General features: G+C 37.3%; 1 long non-coding RNA gene across 11 annotated transcripts in view; it reads right to left on the bottom strand.

Annotated features, from left to right (window-relative positions):
- Positions 1-2,124: 2,124 nt before the first annotated feature.
- The window catches only part of LOC126291666 (uncharacterized), a 32,513-nt gene continuing 22,739 nt past the window's right edge, over positions 2,125-11,898 (bottom strand). For 9 of the 11 annotated variants that reach the window (XR_007551836.1, XR_007551837.1, XR_007551839.1 and 6 more), the window contains 2 exons: positions 5,025-5,107; positions 3,144-3,466 (listed from right to left, as the gene is read on the bottom strand). This is a non-coding gene — a long non-coding RNA (uncharacterized LOC126291666). Of the gene's footprint in view, positions 2,541-2,608; positions 3,467-5,024; positions 5,108-11,898 lie in introns of those variants that run through there. The other 2 variants (XR_007551840.1, XR_007551843.1) reach the window with 2 other exon arrangements.

Raw genomic sequence — 11,898 nt, 5'->3', positions numbered from 1 at the left:
TTGTAAATTTAGCTCGCAAATTTCAATGACTGATCAAATATTTTGCAAAAATATTTTGAAGCAACACTCTACCAGTGCTAATGTCACAACCAAATTGCAAAGACAGTTGCTTAATTTGCGTAAAAAATTTAAAAGTATTGGTCTTTTAGCTGCTTTAAAAGAAAGAATGCCAGTCCGTAAAAGCAATATCATGTGTGTTTTTGTAGGAAGGTACACAGTTCTGGGTAGAAAGTAAGCTTAAAAGAAAAAGTGAATGTAAGATATAACACTATCATAATGCGTATTTATGGAAAGTGAGATGAAAAGCTATTTTTGGATTTGACACTGAAATGGAAAATGCAGCACAGGTGTACTGGTTAAGACAAAGATGTAACCCAACGAACTGCAGGACCCTGAAACCATAGTGATGCATAAGTGTTTGTGAAATAATAAATTATTTTATTGTTTTATTTTACTTGTAATATGGACTTTGCAGTTTTGATTAAGCTGTGGGTAATGTTAGGATGTATATTGCATAGTGCAGTTACTGATTTTTGCAAGCATTATACAATTATATATTACCATATACTATTGGGGCAAATTAGTGATTTTGTAGCTTTTGAAAATTCTATATTTTGCTGTCTTATTTAGGGATACCCTGAGATTGTTAAATTATTACATGTAGTGGCCTATATACAAATTTTGTACTTAATTTGTGATAATTAGCAAAACTGTGTTTGTTATTAGAAAAATTTTTGATAAGAAGGGGTATTTAGTTTCTACTGCTATTCTATAATAAAACAGTTAATAATAAATGAAAGAATACAAAACTTATTAAAGGTAACATCAGAAGCAGAGATCTGAATGAAATTATTTTTGATGAGTAATAGCTATTTGCAGTCATTTCTTATATAATTTGAAGTACTTGTTAATCATCGAAGAACACTTTCATGAAAATTGAGAGTAATTAATATTAGTATTATATGCATTTTTCCTGTTTTGTGTGAAGCAGATGATGCTGATAATGTAATGATGACAGTTTTAACAAGATGATCAAGAAATGAATTTTATATTGCTGTCAGAAAGGTAAGTTTACTGCTGGTTGATGAAGTTTTTTTAGTGACCTGTAAGGTAAGGAGACTATATTATGCTATATTATGAGAAGAGGTGTGTGTGTGTGTGTGTGTGTGTGTGTGTGTGTGTGTGTGTGTGTATTTATTTTGGCCTGTATCGTCATTAATCATAAGTTTGTGAGATGAAGGGCTGACTGTCTCATTTTTAAGTTGAATAAAAATGCATTTGTCAATAATATTCAACAATGAATTTTCTCCAGTGGAAATTCGTTTCAACTTGATATTAGTATGCAAGCCTGGGCTAACACTGTAACATCTCTCTTTCTGAGCTGATTGCCTTTGTCTAGTTGCTACAGTCGTGAATTACCTTTAGGCCGCTTTCTTTATTTCAGTCAACAGGATCGGAAAGCCAATAGGGAGTCTTACATTTTGGCTGCCATGAGGAGGACTTGTTTTCTCTGGATCAGACAGTAATAACGACATTAACATCTGTACTTAAGAGTATAAGTGTAATAATCTGTGTCAGTGACTGTACCATTCAAACACTAGAGAAAAACATGTGCAACCAAGCAGTAAATGTTAGAATTATTATTTCAACGAAACAGGCTAAATATGCATCACAAACAGAACTGTAATGTGTTGAATACATATCTATGAGGTGTGTGAGAAAAGTAATGATACTGACAACACTGATCTGGCAATGCTGCATTGTTCTAGTTGTGCACACAGGTGTGTTTGCCCCTCCCAGATGCTCAGTTCGATTTTCAGATCCGTACAGTCCTCACGTGACTTTTGAGAGTGCCATCAGTGAGGTTGTATTTTTGTTGTGACGAAAATTGCACAGTGGAATTTAGGGCAACGTTATGCCATCAAGTTTAGTGTTAAACTTCGAGAAACCGAGAGTGTGACATTTGAAAAGTTGAAACAGGCCTAAGAGAAACATTTCTTATAAGAATACAAGTTTTTCACAGCCACAAATCATTTTTGGAAGGCCGAGAATCCGTTGAAGATGAACCTCGCTCCGGCACACCTTAAACTTAAAAAACGGAATAAAATGTAGAATGTGTGTGCGCTCTTGCGAGATCAGACCAATGTTTAACAATAACAACGAAGGGTGACATGTTAAACTTAGGCATTTTCGCCATAAATAAAATTTTGAACGAATTTTTGACAACTGCAAAAGGTTTTCCCACATTACTGACATGTAGTTGTGTCCGACTAAGGTCTTTGCATATTTTGTGGTCTGATGTGCAGAGATTTCTTGGTAGGTAACTGATATGTTGATGCAGAAGTTCATAGCACTTTCCTATAAGTTTTATAAATGCAACAGATATGCATAACAGAGGCATTAGTCATCAATAACACATTCTCTTTGACTATTTACAACAGTTTGTCAACACTGTGGTAACTTTTTGATTCCGCTATTTTACAACTCATGTTGTCTTGAGGCGAAGAACTCGTCGAGCCGTGTTTGGAGCTCATTTTCATCTGGAAAGAAAAGGTGAAAATGTGAGGGCGCAAGATCAGGTGCAAAATGTATGTGCGGAATGACTTACCAACTCAGTTCCTGTACAGCATTTTTCGTCAATTTAGCAGAATGAAGAGTGAAGTAGCATCATTTCACAGTCTTCTTCAATTGCGCCTGCAAGACGTCTCAGTTGTTGACAATAAATGTCAACAGTGATGGATACCCCTCGGGGAAGCAATTCATAGTACACCATACCATCGCTGTTCCACTAAATGCATAACATTATCTTTTGTAGATGCACGCAGATCTTTGCACAGGAAGTTTCTGTTTTGTTTGGGTCTCAACCATTGTTTTCTTTTTCTTATGTTAGCATAAAGACAATATTTCTTATCACCAGTAACGGTAGAGGATAGCAATGGTCGGTGTTGTTCACGAGACAACTGATGAAGAACAAGCAGAGATGCACATATGGCCACCTACTGATTTTTGTCGTTTTGGCTTGGTACACTATGTACCCATAAACTCAACTTTTTAACTTTCCCCACTGCATGCAAATGTCGCATGATTGTGGAATGATCAAAGTTTATCACATCTGCCACTTCTTGGGTACAGCATAGTTGTAGTAGCAGCAGCAGCAGCAGCAGCTTTATTCCTTTGTAGAACTCTTTTTACAAGGATATAGGACATGGCAAAGTATTTACAAGTTTAGATCAATATAAAATAAGCTAATTCGCATTCACATACATTTACAAACTTCTAGTTAGAGACAGTCATTAGATTTACTCCTGGTATACAATATTTATTTTACAAATAATGTAATGCCACACTGTTCACTCATATCTCAGACACTCTGGTGTCTGGTGATCTCGGACCATTTTCTGTACTACATCTTCCCATTTGCTGTCCTGAAAAACTGAGTCAGCATCCCTCTATAATGAGTGAGATGCTGAGCTCAGAAAGAGGAAGAGATGTTAGTATTGCACTATGCATAGCTTGGAGGTAAGTTTTTATAGAATAGGAAAAAAAGAAGGGGAAAAAGTTTGAAGGTGTTATGTGGAATGCTGGATGTTTTATAATCATTATTATTATTATTTATATAACATTTTTTTGCCAAACCCCTACTCTGTTTTATCTAAGTAATCCTTCAATGTATAAAATGCATTGCGTAACAGGTACTTTTTAGCTGCCTTTTTAAAGAAGTGTATTTTTGCAATTTCTTTAATCTCTTTTTGGTAATTTATTGTATGGTTTTATTCCTTGGTATATAATGCTGTTTTGAGTTTTACCTTTTTTTTGGTAAATGTAAGTTGAGTCTAGCTCTTGTTCCATGGTCATGGATAGAGCTGTTTGAGCAGTAATTACCAATGTTCTAGCAACGGTGAACTAAAAGTAAAAAATGACAATCCGTAAATAAACCCAAAGCAACCGGAATACCAACATGCAAAACTAAAAAGGTAGAAACTTGTGTACCAGCTTAATAGTGTGAATTACTCCTTGACTTTGTTTCAGAGGTCATTCATTTTGATACTTTCCAACATTGGTATCTATCTTTTCAGTGTGCATTGCATGGATTTCAGTTTTGCTATTAACTTTTTATTTTAGCGCAAATATCGTATATGGGATGCATATTTTCACTGCCAGTCTCTACTTGTTATCAGGTTATCATCAGATAATATTAATCTGGTACTCAATGACTCAGCAGAGTAGTTGCAGTTTCAGGGTTGCTTTAAAACCCAGTGACACATGGAGCCACTTTGGGTGCTGAGCTGAGGGGGCTCCTGAGGTATACAAGTGCAAAACTTGTATGCAAGATCTATAATAACTAGCAGTGAAAACTGACATGGTTGAGAGCACGATAATAGAAGCAAAAACGTTCCAGTAAACTTGGGTCCACAAAGAAGTTTTTTGCACGACCTATATATATATGTGTGGGTACAAGCTGCCATTGATTTCAGTATCAAATATTGCCCCAGTTAGTATAAATTTATTTGAACTGTAAAATTCTGAATTTTTCGAAATTCAAATTGATAAAGATAGATATTAGGTCAATAATTTCTCAAGGACGATTGTATGGACTGCTAACATTAATGATTGAAAGTGGTCCCTTGAAGTCAGTAGACTTAGATTCTACTTTAGAAACTTTTGCTAAGATAAAGGCTAGAAAAATTTGAATATAGTATTTTATATAATGACATTTGTCAGCACATCAAAAATTTTCTAAACTTTATCTTATTACTGGTGAGTTTTCCATACATTTATCACAACCTATGCAATTAAAAAGTGTCTTATATTTAACATGTCAATATAAAATTAGATGATATTTTCGGATTTCTGTCCAATTTTTTCTGATGGAAAGTCAAATAATTTGTGAAATATCTACGCAAAATGTTCATTATTTAACTATCAATACTCATAAATATTACATTTCTGTTGAAGTTACAACAATACAATAGGTCTAGTTGTTTCTGCTTTAGCTAAGAACTTTTAAGAATGTCAGGAATTACCTTGAGTGGAATGTATTGTTTTATCTTTTAATAAAAGTCAGAAATTTACTTGAGCCACAGGACTGTCTCTGTAGAGCTTGTACCTGAAAGAAAAAACAACCCTTTTCAATAGTCTCTAGATTTAGATTAATTTTTAAAGCTTTTATTAAGAGCCTGGGGAAAGGAAACTAATGTCTGTGGGAAGAGCTTCTATGGAAAAATGGGGTGAGTAGGGAACTGAGATACTAGCATTCGGCTTTGACCAGTGTCATAGTGAACATGCGAAAAACTGTTCAAACAACATTGCAACTAGAACGTAACGTCATCGGCAATATTCTGAAACATAACAACATAGTTTTTATTATGGAAGTATACTAGGCCAGGAAAAAAATACTTTGAATTACAACTTTTGTGATCAGTGACACATAAATAAGAAAAACATTTCATTTCTTAGAAAGAAAATGAATTGAGTATCATAAAAACAAGTTCTACAGCTGTAATGAAGATCGTGAAAACCGGTACAAACTATAGAATTACGCTCGTCAATGATGAAAATGTTAAATAAGCAATTGCAGCCGATGCTTATGTATTTGCATCTGTCAAATCCAAGAACGAAGTCAGAAATGTTTCATCACCAACAAATTTTGTGTAAAATAAAAAAAAAGTTTCCATGTTTATATAGAGTAAGACACTAAACATGGAAATTAAAAGGAAAATTAACTGAGTTAACAGCTGGCATATTTGCGTTAGGCGATTGTTGTCTGTGGCCCCAGGAATGCCAACAATGTTCAACTGTGAACTTTTCCTCACTATAACAGTCTTCCAGCTCAGGCCAAGGTTTGCTCCAACAATAGACAAAAAAGAAGATCTGTTAACGATTGATATCATCCTGCTTAGTTGCCAGAGAGGTAGAAGCTTTATTTAATGAAATAAATGTGTGTTCTTCAGCTGTGAACTGACCTGTGTAGTTTCAGCCAACAGCTTAAGCACTGTGTTTTAGGTGGAGAACCATGTCTTGCAAAAGTGGAAACAATAAAAATAATTCTGGTTATCTTTTTGGGGCATTCACTTCAAAAGCACAGAGGCGAAATTTCACTCCTGGATTTAAAAGACCTTACGAGCATTATTTTGACAATTCAGCAGACCAGAATAGGTGATGGGCTTCAGAAATCCATTGTACTAAATGCATAACATTATTAACTGACTTGGTTAAAAGGGTCCTGTCATATGCCTTTTACAGTTGCTATGGAGTGAAGCTTATGGTCATATAATGGACTGCTACTACTTCTTGATGAATAGATCTGGAATCAAACTTCCTGGCAGATTAAAACTGTGTGCTGGACCGCGACTCGAACTTGGGACCTTTGCCTTTCGCAGGCAAGTACTCTCTGTGAGGACGGGCCTTGAGTCATGATTGGGTAGCTCAGTTGGTAGAGCACTTGCCCGTGAAAGGGAAAGGTCCTGAGTTTGAGTCTCGGTCCGGCACACAGTTTTAATCTGCCAGTAAGTTTCATATCAGCGCACACTCCGCTGCAGAGTGAAAATCTCATTCTAGATCTGGAATCAGTTCAAAGTCCAAACACACTGTTCAACATTCCTCTTTAGGATCAGCAATTCGACTGGTGCTTGATCGGCGAGGCCTTCTCATACCAACACCACTAGATGACAAAAACATAATCGAAGATTTTCAAAGAGTTAATGATGTTAGTGAATTAGAACAGTAGAGTTGTGCAAATTTAGTGGAAGGAGATACTACAAATGAATCTCAGTTTCTAACACAGGAGGAATTAAATGGCTTGGCTTGTGATCCTAGGTTACCTTAAAGTAAGCAAAGTCACTTGTCTCCTGGAGGATGGCAACAAAATAAGTTCCTTCCATTTATGGCAAAATGAATCTGAGAATTTATTTTCTAAAGAGGAAGATGTAGTTTTCTGTAATAACGTTGATTTCTTGACAGAATCACTGGGTATTGAACACAAAGCTGAAGATTGGCAGTTGTTTATCGATTCCTCGAAAACCAACTTGAAATGCGTCTTGCTTTGCAATGGATACCAGCTGTCTTCCATCCCTTTAGCCAACACAGTTGGTATGGAGGGAAATTACATCAGCACGCATCTCTATCTATCCTGTAACCGATATGGCGAGTCCTCAAGGCAGATACGTGCAAATTTTAAAGTGATAGCTGTTCTACTTGTATTACAACTTGGCTGTACAAAATTTTGCTGCTGCATGTGCACATGGGATCACAGGAAGCAATCATTCTATTAAGCAAAGCTGGCAAAAGAGACACACTCAATCCGGGACAGGCAAATGTATTTTCAATGACATATTACATCCCACAACCTTGCAATTCTTAATGAACTCAATGACTACGTCTCTGTAATGTTTAGAACTGTAGTTTCCTAGAAAGTATATGAAAACCACTTGAAAGTGCTGGCAAATCTTACTGCCTCCTTTACATACCAGACTAAGTTTCATTACGAATTTTGTAAAATCATCAGATTATGGTGGGAGTGCATTTCTCTTACTAAAAACCAACTTCCCAATGGTCAGAGAAACTAAACAAAAAGATGAAATATTTGTTTGCTCTCAAAATTAGAGAACTTATGAAAGATATACAATTTAATAGCCTGTTAAATATTCAGGAATCAGATGCATTGTTCTTTCAAAAACATTGTCATATACTTTCTGGGAAACTACAGTTCTGAACGTTACATTGAGAATTACAAGGTCGTGGGATGTAATATGTCATTGAAAATATAAATGCTGCACTCCCAGCCTGATTTATTCCCAGAGAAACTTCACTCTATCAGCGACGAACATGGCATGTGTTTTCACCAGGGCATGGTTGAAAAGGAAAAATGGACTCCAAATATGTTGCCGGCAGTGGCGAGGTATGACTTTCAAAGGTAAGGTCGTTCAAAGTAATATCCATTAAAATAAAAGAGAATAATGAAAATCGTATCTACGATTTTTTATTTATCTCCATAAAAGACTTAAATTCTTAAAAGTATACAACGAATTGCATATTTTCATAAATAAGAGTAAATTAAAAATCGTACATAGATTTTGTTGCATCAGGTCGACCCCTTATTTCCTCTCCAAGATCTCAATCACGTCATCGTGGAAGGATGGGCTTTGTTGCAAAATTGCAAACAAGAACTTTTTATTGCTCTGGAGAGCTAGCGAAGAAAATCCCTCCTGACCTTATGTATTTCGAAGATAGGGTTGAATTCCCTTCATTACTGAGGATGACCCCTCAGCAGATGAACTAGATACTGGAGCAGTCATTACTATAAGGACATGTTTTATGTAGTTCTGGGAATGCAGCCACTTCCGTCAAATGCCAATGCAGTTTCACGACTGTCAAATGCCAATGCAATTTCACAACAGTGTCCTGCATTTCAATTTCTCTGCGCAACTGACACAATTCACTTCGTCAAATCTGGAAAATCAAATAATTTGCCAAAGCTCTTCCCTTCTTCTGGAAACTGTTTTGCAATTTTTTTTAAAGCTCTCTGGCTCGAAAATATCATGGCATTTGAGGTTTCCCAAGTCGGCAAATCTGGAATCGATATGCTCTTCATTACACAATAATGTTCAAGAGCAATCTCTTATTAGAAGTTGATTCATTTCCACTGGTATAGTATCTACTCATTCTTTTATTAAGGCCAACATACCACAGACATCAGATACTTTAAATCCGGTAGATTCAAAATCATCCCTGAGTTCCGTAAAATGTGTTGGAAATTGGTCCACTTGTTTCCAGCGAAACTCAATATTGAAAGCCTTCTTTTGGAGTACTTGAAACAATATGCCAGCCCCAGGAAATATACAAGAGAACACAAGAAGAAAAAAGTTGAAAATAAACCGATGTGCTGTTGAAAGAAGACCTTTAGCATCCTATACTGTATCTGTATCCAAACTAAACACATTTTCACCATTGAATTTAGCAAGTTCTCTATAACTTTCTTGTATTTTCACACTGTTATTGTAGCCTGTTACCATAATACCATCTTGTTAGAGCTAATGATGGAAATCTTTGTTTATTTCTAAGTCGAGTGCTGCCATGCGCTTTGTAAACATAATACCAAAGTTAGAAAGTGAAGTATTAAATATTTTACACTGCTTGATAAAATTCACCACTTGTGACAAAACTACATTCAGTCCAAGTGCGTAGCAATACTGAAATACAGCTTGAGGACATTTTTCTCTTGATCTCATCTGAAGACCACTGTGTTCCACTGACATTGCTGCTACCCAATCATGTGTCTATGACACCAGCTTTTTTTCACAATTAAATTCTTTTAAGATATCAAAGACAGAAAGTGCTAATGAACTTGGTGTTTATCAAAACTGATATCTCAGAAACACAGAAATCTTTCTTCAATACTTCCAATTTTTGTCACAAACCTGAGGATGAGTGGAGACATAAAAGTTCCTGTTTGAATAATTGGCATGGCAATCAGATATAATCACAGTGGGCACTGAGGCTATCATCCCACCAATTTGCCAGACTGAGGATGCTCGTTTGGTAACATGCAGTGTCCTGCTGCATGAAGTAGTCGGTAACTGCCTGCTGCACATCCACGGCCAACAGGAGTCGTCGAGTCTTCCAGGAGTTTTTAAAGGGACCGAAGGTGTGATAATTGCGTGGGGGAGACATCAGAACTGTAAGGCAGGGTGCTGGAGTGTCTCCCACTTGAACTCGTATATCTTCTGCGTTATGACAGTAACAGGGCAGAGCTGATATGAGAGAAGTTTGCATTGTTGCCAAATTTCCTCCCACTCCTGAGGTCTGGTACAGGGTTACAGAGGCAGATGTGGCAACATCACAATTTAATTATGTTAATTAATCAATTTAATTATGCAAATTAGCCCTTCTCCATCCCTCCCCCTCCCCCATCTGCCTTATGGGGGAATTTCCAATTCTGGGAGGAATTTCTTTGCTCCAAGGTTGTGCTGACGTCACACCACCACACTCCAAAAGGGAATTGGCGGGCAATTCAAAATGGTGGGTGCCCTTTTCGGGACTCGAACTGCAGTTCTCCTGGGTGTAAACTCCAAATGCACCGCCCCCCCCCCCCCTTACAAATAGAAATGGTCAGTGTCTGCCCAGCTGCAGGAGAGGAAGGTTAAGTTAGTGTACTTTGTTTTGAGTGGGAAAGTGAAGTACAGATCGGTCCTAATTACATAACTAATCATAAAGGTCGGTCTCAATTAAACATCTGTATGCCTTGTGCTACACAAGGAGCACATAAAATCACAATGCAACTAAAAAACTGATGATGTCATACAACTAGTGTTATCCTGCTGGAAGAAAAGATTCACAGTACCACTCGAAACTAGTAGCAGATGTACTCAAAATAACTAGTAATCCTACATAGGATGATCCCTTTAACTACAAGTCAAAATAAATCTCTCTGCTCCATTTGTGAAATGGCAAGAAAAAGGTTGGAGTGGAAGGTACTACTTTTTTGCGAGACATGAGTTCAACTGACAAGATGTTGGTGTTGGACAAAGAGGAGTTGAATAAGTGAACTGCCTGTAAGCACTGTGTGTATAGCCTTCTATACGAGGAATAGAAGGAGGTGATAATGGATGAGCATTGGGGGACGACTTTTCAGCAAATAATGATGATGCACAAGGATGGACAACTCACCTGTTCTGGAGCTGTTCGTGTTTCTGAAATGACTGGTCAGTCCACAGTGCAGAAGGTGACTCAAGCACCCACAACCATCCCTTTTTACTGGCTGAGTGCGTGTCTCGCTGTTTGACCGTGGAGTTCACTACAGACGCCTCATATTGCATTGCTGTACGCCCTACTTGACAAACGCCCCACAGCCCTGGTTCTCGAAATTCAAATAACCGGTACTCTCTTTAGTTCTTGACTACTTCGCCCTGTCCGTTGCCCTCAAGAGCTGTCTTTGGTATACCTGCTGAGTAACTTATACACTGATACACAGTAGGAAGTCCAACACACGCTACCACTACTGATGAAAAATGCTTCACTGTTCCAATTACAGATCGAAAACGTCATGGGTAAAAAAAAAAAAAAAAAGTAGCACTCTTAAGCAATGCAGCGCACATACTGGAAATTGAGATAAATTATTGTACATCAAGAAATAAAAACCTTCAGGTTTGTTGATGGCAATGTAACGAACTTGGAAGACCAGCTGAATAGAATAGACAGGATCTTGAAAGGAGGATGTAACCTGCACATTAACAAAAGCAAAACAAGGATAATGAAATGCAGTCAAATTATAGCAGTTGATGCTGATGGAATTAGATTACGAGATGAGACAAAGTAGCAGATGAGCTTTGCTATTTAAGCAGCAAAATAACTGATGATGGCCAAAATGTATGAGGGCTATCCACAAAGTACATTACGTTTTGGAATTAAAAATAAATTAAGTATTGGAATTATTTTTATTATATACAGATGAAAGCCACACTTAAATACTACTTTTCTACATAGTTGCCATTTAAATTAAGGCACTCACTGTAGCGATGGACGAGCTTGGAAATTCCTTCGTCGTAAAATTCGGCCACCTGCGCCTTCAACCACGTGGTTACCTCTTCTTGAAGCTGTGCGTCGTTACCAAAACGCTGCATAGCCAACCATTTCTTCATTGCTGGGAATAAGTGGAAGTCGCTCGGTGCCAGGTCGGGAGTGTGTGGCAGATGAGGAAACAACTCCCACTTAAAAGATTCGAGAACTTCACGAGTGGCATTTGCCATGTGGGCCCAGGCATTGTCGGGAATCAGCAAGATCTTTGAGCCCAACTTTCCGCTGGGCTTGTTTTGTATTGCTCTTCTGAGGTTGTGCAGAGTTTGGCAATACCTTTGAGAGTTTATTGTAGTGCCCTTTTCCAGGAAATCCACAAAAATCACA

Source organism: Schistocerca gregaria, chromosome 9 (genome assembly GCF_023897955.1).
Source record: "Schistocerca gregaria isolate iqSchGreg1 chromosome 9, iqSchGreg1.2, whole genome shotgun sequence".
In the NCBI taxonomy this organism is placed as follows: domain Eukaryota; kingdom Metazoa; phylum Arthropoda; class Insecta; order Orthoptera; family Acrididae; genus Schistocerca; species Schistocerca gregaria.
This window is presented reverse-complemented; position numbering and strand designations above follow the sequence as displayed.